Genomic DNA, 10985 nt, shown 5'->3' on the forward strand with positions numbered 1-10985 from the left:
AAGTTTTAGAAGGAGAGCCATTGACTAGAATTGAGAAGCTAGAGGAAGTGAACAGGGCCATGACCCATCTCACCTAGTTGTGATCAAACCCAAAAGCAATAAGAATTTTCCTGATATAATTCCAGTTCAATTTATCATAGGCCTTGGCAATGTCCAGTTGCATGATCATACCAACATTTATGTTGCTAGTCAGGGAGTGTACCACCCCATGTACTTGAATAATATTATTAATAATTTTCCTTCCTTCCACATACCCAAATTGTTCCATAGAGATGAGGGTAGGAAGGAGAGGTTTGAGTCTATTGGCTACCACTTTTGTGATAATCTTGTAAACCACATTACATAAAGCTATTCATCTAAACTTGTCAAGAGTTTGGGCTGCCTCCTGTTTAGGGATCAAGGCGATGAAGGAGGTATTCAAAGCTTTAAAAATAGTTCTATTCATCCTAGAATCTTCTACTACATGCAGAATATCTTGTTTTAGAATATTCCAGCAAGCCTTGAAGAAATCTACATTGAACCCATCTGGGACAAGTGCTTTCCCGTTTTGCATTTCTTTGAGCACTTCACTGAACTCTTCTTCGGTTACCGGCTTGTTAAGGTTGAAATTTTCCTCTCTGGACACTAGCCTAGGTATATGTCTGGTGAAGTCCCTGATGGAGTTTTCTCTGTCATAATAGGTTTCCTTGGCTATGCCTCGAAAGTGCTTAACAAGAACTACTTCTATCTCTGCATGAGAGTTGTGAAGATTACCTCCCTCGTCCTTGATCAATGAAATTTTGTTGTGCACTCTGTTCACCATAGTGGATCTGTGGAAAAATTTGGTATTGCGTTCTCCTTCTTTGAGCCATTGAACCCTAGATTTTTGCCTCCAAAATATTTCCTCCTGTTTGCATAAATTCTCCCAGTCTTGATTATATTTAGTAGCCTAATCATTTTTGGCTTCATCGAAGCCATCTATGATAAGGGCTTGGTTGAGTTCCTGCATTTTACCCTCCACAGCTTTTTTAGCCTCAAAAATATTGCCATATTTGTTCTTATTCCAATCTTTGAGCCGGAGCTTGATATGTTTTAGTCTTTTCTGAAGAAGGAACATTCTTGTGCCCTGAATGTTCAAATCCTCTGACCACCACTTGGCTATGTTGCTGGTGAAATCTGGATGGGAAAGCCAGATGTTTTTGAATCGAAAAGGTCTGTTCCGGGGTGTACCAATACTCTGCACCTCCAGATGAACCGGACAATGATTAGAGCCTCCAAAGGGGAGAATTCTTGCTGATATTTCCTTGTCATTGAGCATAAGGTCTTCTGAGGTCATGAATCTGTCTAATTTTGAAGCCACCTGAGACTCTCGCCCTCTTTTGTTGTTCCAAGTAAATATGCCATTACTTGTTACAATATCCACTAACTTCATAATATCTATAAAAGTATGAAGCTTCAGACAGTCTTTGTTTGGAACTGTGGTTCCACCTTTTTTCTCCGAAAGTGATTTGATCATGTTAAAATCACCTCCCAATATCCATGGAATGCATGAATGTCTATCTCTGAGATTCTCCAAGGAATCTAGAAATTTGAGTTTACCCTCCAGTCTTTGGGGGCCATAAACATTTGTGACCAGGTAGGTTTCCCTATCTCCTACAGGCTGTATGGCAACTGATAAATATTATCTAGATGCCTCAGCATCTAAAATGTCTAATTTTTTTGGATTCCAAAGGGTGAGTATACTTCCTATTGTATTCTCTGCTTTGACTTCCAGAAACTCATAACTATTGAGCCATTTGCTATGAATCTCTTTTATTTTTTGAATGGAACATTTGGTTTCCTGGATGAAGATCACATCCGGTGCTGTTTGTTTCATTCTATTACTAATCAATCTCTGTTTTCTTTTACTACCTAGACCTCTAATATTCCAAGAAGTAAACTTCATTATTAAAGATTAGTAAAAGAGTAGCTAGTTAGGTCTTTCATCTTACCTGAGTCTATCATTAGCTTTCCACATTCCATCAATAGTTCGTTCTGCCTTTTCCTGCCTCTTTTCTTTCCTGGGTTTCTGGGTGCTAATCTTGGTGTGGTTTTCACCGTTTTTACCCCTTCGCTACTCTGCTTTTCCTTGTTTCTTTGCCTCTCCGGCCCTTTATTTTGGGTTTTCCATATAAATAACTGTTGGACTCTGCTGAACTCTTCTGGAGGTAAAGAGTCTATCCCTTCCTTGGTTCCTTGAATCAAGAAATCCTCCAGATCTAGATTTTCTTTCTCAAGAATCTCCTAAAGTTCTTGGTCCTCCGTTTCCATCTCACTTTGGGTCATCTCATGATCCATTTCTGTTTCTGCATCACTCACCATCGTTTCTGTCTGCTAATTTTTATCTGGTGTTTGTTCCCTGTCCTCTTCTATCCCTTCCTCCATTAAACCTTCTCCCTTCATCTGGTCTGCAGTTGTAATCCCTACTTCCTAATCGTATGTGACTTTCACTCTAGTTAGTTTGATTTTTTAATGGGTGCAAGCTGCGCCACCAGAGGAGTAAAGTCGATGGAGTCAGACTATATTATGAATTGAACAACTATGTGCATCAGTAAGTTTAGTGTATTTCGGAAGTGTCTTGTATTTTAATATGAGGTAAACGTTTACTTGGTTAAAAATAAAAATAGAACTAAAAATAGAAGAAGATAAAATGAAATAAAATTGAGTAATTATCAACAATAAATTAGGATTACATGGAAAACTTATCAATAAATCAGGGTTACATGGAAAATTTAATAATGGGATGGAAATAATTAGTATTCCGTTTTAATTTAATAAGTAGGTGAATAGTAGGATTTAATATTTTAAAATAATTTTAATATTAGCCAGACCTTAAAGGTTAAGATTTATCTCAAAATTATTTCTCTTTTTTCTCTTTTAATTAAACTTTTTAATTAAAAAAAGATGTGATGTCAATATGTATCATATGAATGTGACTTGTGGTTTCTTGGGATTTGATATTATCGTATTAGTAAGTCATGTTATTAACCCACAGTATTGTAGCACTCTATCCGAATCTTAGTAGTAATGTGGGGTGAATATAGTTTTTTTTAAATGTATATTTTAACTTATATATTAATATTTTGATAATTAATAATAATAGCAATAATAATAATTTGAAATAAAGTTATATTTTATTAATATTCAAGTTTTTTCTTTTAACATAGCAATGTGTATCATGTGTATTAGGAGGTAAGTGTTTCAATGCCTACTCATTTTTACCAACAATTAAAAGGGCTAGTCGAGTAGACACATTGAAGGATATATTGTAAGTCAGTTGACTCCTGAATCGATACAACCAGTGTCGTGGTTCTGTAAAGTCAATTCAGATAGCTAAACTCTCATAATTTTCTCTTCATGACATGTATATGTTTGTCCTCGACTCTAGGTACTAGTTGAGATTAACTGTTGAGGATATATAACATAATTTTTTATTTCTTGGCTCTCCACTACTATATGTCTCTTTACTCTTGCTTGCATTACATATGATTATGTATTTTACTTGTTCCTTCCTACCAGTAACCAATGCATACTTTTCGTTAGATTGAAAAATTGGTTTTGTTGTCGGTAGTGTTGGACCAAAGTATATAGAATATGCATGCATAAATGTTGGCTCTGGAAGAGATACAAGAGTGGTGGCAGATGAAAATCAATAACCTTCTGAATAATTAAGTAAAGAAAAACATATTATCCATTACATAGGCTAGGGCACACTTCATCATGGAAGCACATGAAAAATTTATTGAAGCATCTACACCTGAAATAAAGAAATACCTCGACCACATCACTAATGTGACACATAGAATCTGATGGCCTACTGAATCTGAAATTAACAAGCATAGGAAGAACAAACATGCACAAGTGGGTCGAAAATATATTATACGACTTTTGAAAGGAACAAGCAATAGAAGAATGAAATTTTATTGAAAAAATTAAGATAAAATTTTCTAATGATTTCGACAATAGTTTCTTTTATACTAGACCCGCTTTATTACAAAAATTCCTCCTCAACAGAGGAGTTGGACATATAGTCAAACATCAAACACCCTTGCAAACACTAATAAACTTTGATTGAAGTAAGCAACAGGATAACAAGAATAAATTCCTTGAGACTTGGTATAGAAACACAAAAGAGGTGTGGGGTTACTTCTTAAGAAAATAAAAATGATCATGGGATTCACCCTCGTTGACCCAGAGTAAGTCAGGTTGGTGATGGGGGGGCTAATGATCTCTGAGAAATAAACAAAGAAAAAGAGAAAATTAAGACAAAATTTTCAGAGCATGAGAGAAATGACACATGGGACTCCTATGAAGGTGGAAGATAGCACCCAAATTTTAGAGGCATAACAACTCCTGCTCCGATAATTAGTCCCTAGGATGCATGTAGACAATATGGAAGTTGGTGACTCCAGGCCAACATTGTTGCGTTTCTCGATCACTAAATATCCAATTTAATTATCATATAATTCCTCCAATAAATACTTCATATTAATTTAGAACCATCCATAACTTGGTATAGAAGAGATGAGCACGAAAATTTGAGAGATGAAATTGAAATTAAAATTATTGTAGTAAACAAAACTTGGATAGACATTAAAGAAAATGAATATATGGGTAGCACATGGTTAACCACGGTCAAACACAACCAACCATGGCCATCCATGCTCAAGTGTACTCAACCATAGATAATATGGACAACCATGTGTAGGATGGTAAATTATGGTCAACCAAACGCAAACAAGATCAAACCATGTCCAATAATGGTTTGTATGGTCAACATGCTTAATTATGGTAAACCATGTCCAATAATGGTATACATGGTCAACATGCTTAATTATGGTAAACCATGTCCAATAATGGTCTACATGGTTAACATGCTTAATTATGTTAAACCATGTACAACTATGGTCAATATGGTTAAACATAATCAACCATAGTCAACATGGTCATCATTATAAGCCATGGTTGACCACAATAGTCTATAGTTAAATATTAGTAATCTTTGTCAACCATGTATGACCATAGTTAAATAATCTCAAACATGATGAAATATGGTAAATAAGATCAACCACAGTCAAACAATGTCAACATGTCCAATCATGGTCAAAATTGTTCAACATAGTAAAACAAGCTCATCTATGGTCAACCATGTTTGCCAAGGGTCAACCCTAATCAACTATAGTAGGCTACGAACAACATGGAAAATCACCATGAACCATCACCAAATATGATCAACCATGTTAAACCAACATGGTCAACCCATGGATAACTATGTTTAACATGGATTACCTGGTCACCTATAGTCTCTCTAGTCAAACATAATCAAACATGGTCTCTTTGGTCAACATGTTCATTCACATTGAACAATAATCAATCATAGTCAATTATAGTTAAATAACTACAACCCTGACCAATCATAACTTTTCGGTAGTTAATCATAATCAACAAAGGTAATCCATGGGATAGATGGTGAACTATGTTCAACCAAAATAAAAAATAGGAAATATGGTTAACCATGATCTAACATGATCAATTATAATCTACCATAAAAACCTTTAGTTTAATGTAGATAGCCACACTTTCTCACAATCAACCATTTTGTTCATCATAATCCACCCTTCTCAACAATAAATTTACTATATCTAACCATAGTAAATGAAGTTCAATGATAGACATGACGATGATTCATCAAGCATAGTCAACAATAGACAACATGGTTAACATGGCCAAACATTTTCAACCTAGGTAAAACATGGTCAAACATTTGTTCAATAATGGTAAAAATGGTTAGCTATGTTTAACCATGGTTATCGATGGTCAACCATGATTTACTAATCCTCCCCATGCACATTAGACATCAACTAAAGAAAGTTGTTAATATATCCAAATTGGGATCATTTTTCACCTTTTATAAGCCAATTAATGACATTAATTTTAAAATGTGGAAAATGATGTCAATTCCTAATGTAATTGTGTTCATTACATCGATACACATTCTACAACCCAATATGAGGTACATCTCTAATTCCTTTAGTGCTCAACCTTAATTTGGTACATGTTTTCTTTTTAAATAAAAATAAAATTACTATAAATAAAAAAACAATGTCAGCTATAATAAAAGCATAATGAACAAAACATCAATAATCGTACTGTCAATATGATTGTTGGGTTAAAATGTGTGTGTGTTTGTGTATAACTTTGCTAAGCAATTTGAATATCCATGTTAGCTAATATATTTCAATATAAGATTGATATATGTGACATCCCATGGATGCTTTATGAATTTTTGTCATTTTTTGAATATTTACTTTTCATTTTTACTGTTTCTTTTATGAACTTAACTAATTGTGGCCTAGAAGAAGGATTACTAAATGATATGACTCGAAAATGATTGAAAAAGGATGTTTTGAGTATTAAAAGAAAACTTTTAAAATATATCATAAATAAATAAAAATTCTCTAGACGGTTGGGTCGGTCGGAAACTCTCTTCTTTCCTAGAAAAAGGATGGTTCCAAGGAAGGACAATTTTTTTGGGAAGGAAAGAGCCTGAGAAGCGAGAGAGAGAGACAAAAATAAAAATGAAAGCCTCCCAGAGGATGTTGTGATGGTGATTAGGACATTGCAAAGTCTTAAGGGGTTCTTGAGCTGGAATTTGAGCTAGTGGAACCCTTAAGAAAATCCTGTTTGTCTAAACTAGACCATGTGGTCTTGAGGTTTGGAAGCTGGATAACTAAGGGATTACACCTACATTGTCTGGATGAGTGGAAGCTTGGGGGGAGACTGGATGTTATTGCCATCCTCACGGTCGGGTGGAGAGACTTCATGATTACTTTTGCATTGCAAACATAAGACTATATAAGTATCATTATATGAATGTATTTTGTTAATTCTAAATGGAATTCATGACTATATGAGTCTGGAAAGAAAATGGAACTTTATCTATGTTATTTATTGAAAAAAGGAATTAAAGAATGTGAATGAGAACTCAAACTGAATTCCAAAAGAGAGTAGAATAATAGTTCTATAGAGTTGTATTAAACTGTGTGAATAATGAAAATAAATATAAGTATGTTTCTTTTATATTAATATAAAAGAGAACTAGAATGGATAAAACCCTAGTTACAACAGAAAATTGTTATATATTTATTCTAGAGAAATTTCAATATAAAACATAATATAATTTTGAACAGTTACAAAAAATAAGGGTGTTGTTGTATGAGGGTTCTGGTTAGGCTTGAGTCAAGAGGTTGGGAAGCCTATCGAGGACAATCCAGAACCATGGCCAAAACATGCAACACTCTGGGAAAAAATATGAACTGACAATGAGGTCAATCCACCTTGCAACCAGGCATTTGAGTACTTGCAAAACATTTAAGCAATAAAAACCTAAAGAATCATATGCAAACAAGAAGCAAAACAAAACTTATTATGTCGACCTAAGGGATTTGAAGCTGAAGAACCAAATGTAATGGATGAATACCCTAAAACAGTAAAAATATGAATATTTAACAGAATGAGAAAACCCTTAGCTGTGTATTTCGAATTTTAGAAATGAAATCGAAGGACTTTAGTGGAAATCTCTAAATAACTGACTCTGGATAAACATACAAATGTTAGCAGACTTTAAAATTATCCGTAACCAAAGTCTATACAAAAAACAAATAAGCGAACAAATTCCAGTGCTCAATTCACAAAACAAACACTGATAAATAATAGATAACGATTGGATGCCGAAATATTTAGACTTACATATACCCGTAAATGTCAAACAAACAAAAGAAAAGCTAGTGTCATAACCCAATTAGGGTTTTTCCAATATATTCATGAATTACATGAACATAGTACGCAAGGAAATGAAGTAAACCATTATAATTGAAAATATAAAGTTTTTTCTACGCCCTAGGGCATTCTAGTCAATTAGAGATACAAAATATTGAGCACCTTAAGATTAGCCTTTCTCATAATATCCATAATTCCATTGAGAAAGTTGAAGGAAAATAACCTAGAGGAAAACAAGAGGCGGATGAGAAGCAACTTGGCACAGTGTTGTGAGCAAAAGCACAGAGACTGACATAGGGAATACCTATTAAATAGAGTCCATATTTTATTTAATTCTTAGAAATTAGACTTCTATCAATTTGAAAAGAACTTATAAAATATTGTAATGAAACAAATTACCTGAAAAATACCCAAAATGCATATGCTCTCATGATGTCAAACAACAAAGAATAAAAAAGAGTAATAAATCATTTCACTTAATTCAAAAAACCTGCAAGTGAGGAAGAATTAAGGGGTAGAGATATGGGTGACATAACCATGTTTAGAGAGTGTTATGGTCACCAACTCCGATTGTACTCCTAGTCAAGGACTCTGACCTGGAAGTCATATCCCAACTAAGTTCGTTTGGGTGTTGTAGAATCCTAGAAGGAACAAATTTTCAAGAAAATAAACTGGAGAGGAAGGAGAGTAAGTCTTACTGGTCACCATAAGGGTGTTCCAGCAAAAAAACTTGCACATGGCTCGTTACCTTGTTACAGACTTGCAAAACCCCAACGTCGGATGAGGAAATGAGAGGAAGCCTCAAGAATCCACGAGAGGGAAGTTAACTCATTATTTTATACCTTCATCCTCGCTGTCAAATGAAGTGACCCAGTTGGATGATGGATGTACGCCAGATGGTCAGGGGATAAATTAAATTACAATACAATGTTTGTAGGATGTTAAAAGGACCAATCCCTAAATCCATAAAGCATTGTGCAATTGAAACATATAATATAACTATGTTATCCACCACATGTTAAACCTTAGAACATAGTAAATATATATACATATATATTATGTGGTGTGGATAAGTCCTAATGTGTGACGATTAAGATAAGTTCTACTAAATGACCCATGAATAAGTTGTGCTATGAACCATATGTAATCTCTTTAATACATGTTAAGTACAGGTGTAAGTAAATAAATAGTTTTTTTTTTGGTGATAAGTGTTACAAGTGGTATCAAATTTTAGTTTCAACATTGTGGCCAAGAGGGTAACTAAGATGTTAGAAAAATTGTGATTGTGCACAGATTATGAAACATGATGCGTAGAGGGACTGAACCTTGAACAGGATCCAATGTACCTTATATGGAGACCAATCCGGAGATGTGGGTCAAATTGGGAGAGGAATCTTGGCAAGAGAATGCAACATTTTTGGAAACGATCCAACAAATACAGATTGAGATGACCAACTTAAGAGATAAGAATGAAAGGATGAGGGAGGAGCAAGAAAGAATCTTCAAAATTTTGTCAAACATACAGAATAAATGGGGACCCAACCTAAGTGATAGAATGGAAATCGTACAAAAACACTTCGACACAGAGAATATAATGAGGAATCAGATGAGGGATGCAATGATGGAGAGGATAAATCTGACAATGTCTCAGGTGACAGGGGAGCTAAAAAATAGGAAGTTGAACTTCAAGGGGAGTTCAAGAAGATAAAACCCCCAATATTTGATGGTGAAGTTGAAGAAGTAGCTCAGGATTTTCTTATCAATATGAATAAATATTTTCAATTATATGAATATGATAATAATTTGAAATCCAGGTTGGTGATTCACTAGTTGTATAATAGAGCTACTCTGTGGTGGGAAGATGTCAAAATTATTTGGGAAATTGAAGAACAAGAGATAACATGGAATGAATTTCATAAACATTTTAAAGATAAATATCTAACTTAACGCTTCTATGATGAAAAAGAAAAGGAGTTCCATGCCTTGAGACTGAGACAACTGACAATGGATGCATTCATCACCAAATTTACATCTTTGCTAAGATATGTTCCATACCTTTGGGAGGAGAAAGCTAAGATACAACTTTTCATTAGCAGTCTGTCCATTTTTATAAAGGAGAAATTGGAGTTTGAATACCCAAAAATAATGGACAAAGATATCGTGAAGGTTCGTATTTGCTACCAACAAATGAAACAAAAAGGGGAAGGCATGAGAAGTGGGTTGAATAGAAAGGTTAAAAAAAATTCCAAAACCTTCGAGGGGAAAAAGTAACTAATGGAAAGAGTATGAACAGGAAACCACAGTCCAAAATGGTTAGAAGAAATGAAGTCCAAAATGAACTGAACCAATTAGAGGTGGCAATTTGACTGAATCCTAGTCAATAATAAAAACCCCGTTTCCAGTATTGGGGTTGTGGAGAGCCCCATTATTATAAAAATTGTCCTCACCACACCTACACCAAACAAGTTTCTAATATTCAAGAAGCCTACACATTAGGGGAAGTGTCTAGGAGCATTCAATGGACTAATGCAGTTTAGACGATAACCAAGCCGAATACCAACCTACAATGATAAAAATCGAATGTAAAATATCAGAAAATTTTGTTTCTATTTTAATGGACCCAGATGTGTTAGCAGTCTATAATTTTTCGAGGTTGTAGAAGAAAATCACAAATGTAACCACAAACCACTTTGGAAGCTGGGATCTAGCCCTACCAACTTCAGAGAGGGCTTTCTCTCTGAGTTTTAACTTTGTTGTATTGAGATATTAGGCTAGTTATGAGGGTTTGGAGTTTGATTTATGAATTGTTTTGTTTGGAATAGCAAGAGAAGAGCCATTGGGCAATGGAGTCTACAAAGTTAACAGGGATCTATCTCAGATTTGCAAAGAAGTTTCAAAGGGAAAGGTATCTCAATTAACTGGATCCATTATATTAAAATGAAATGGAGTGGAGGAAAAGATATAAGTTCAATGGAAGTTAAAGAGCAATTAAGAATTCCTTCACATGATATCATAGGAAAAAATTGAAATTATCTACACTTATAATCAAAGTGTATTTTTCAACAAATTATGTTCATCAACTTTTTGTGAGATAATTTAGTTTTAAGAAAACATAAACATGGAAACAATGGAATAACACATAGATAATGAGAGGAGCACTTCATCAAATAGTACAACACATGAATCCT

The sequence above is a fragment of the Pinus tabuliformis genome, chromosome 2_2 (assembly GCF_031772625.1).
Source record: "Pinus tabuliformis cultivar Carrire ecotype Pingquan chromosome 2_2, CPIR1, whole genome shotgun sequence".
Lineage (NCBI taxonomy): Eukaryota > Viridiplantae > Streptophyta > Pinopsida > Pinales > Pinaceae > Pinus > Pinus tabuliformis.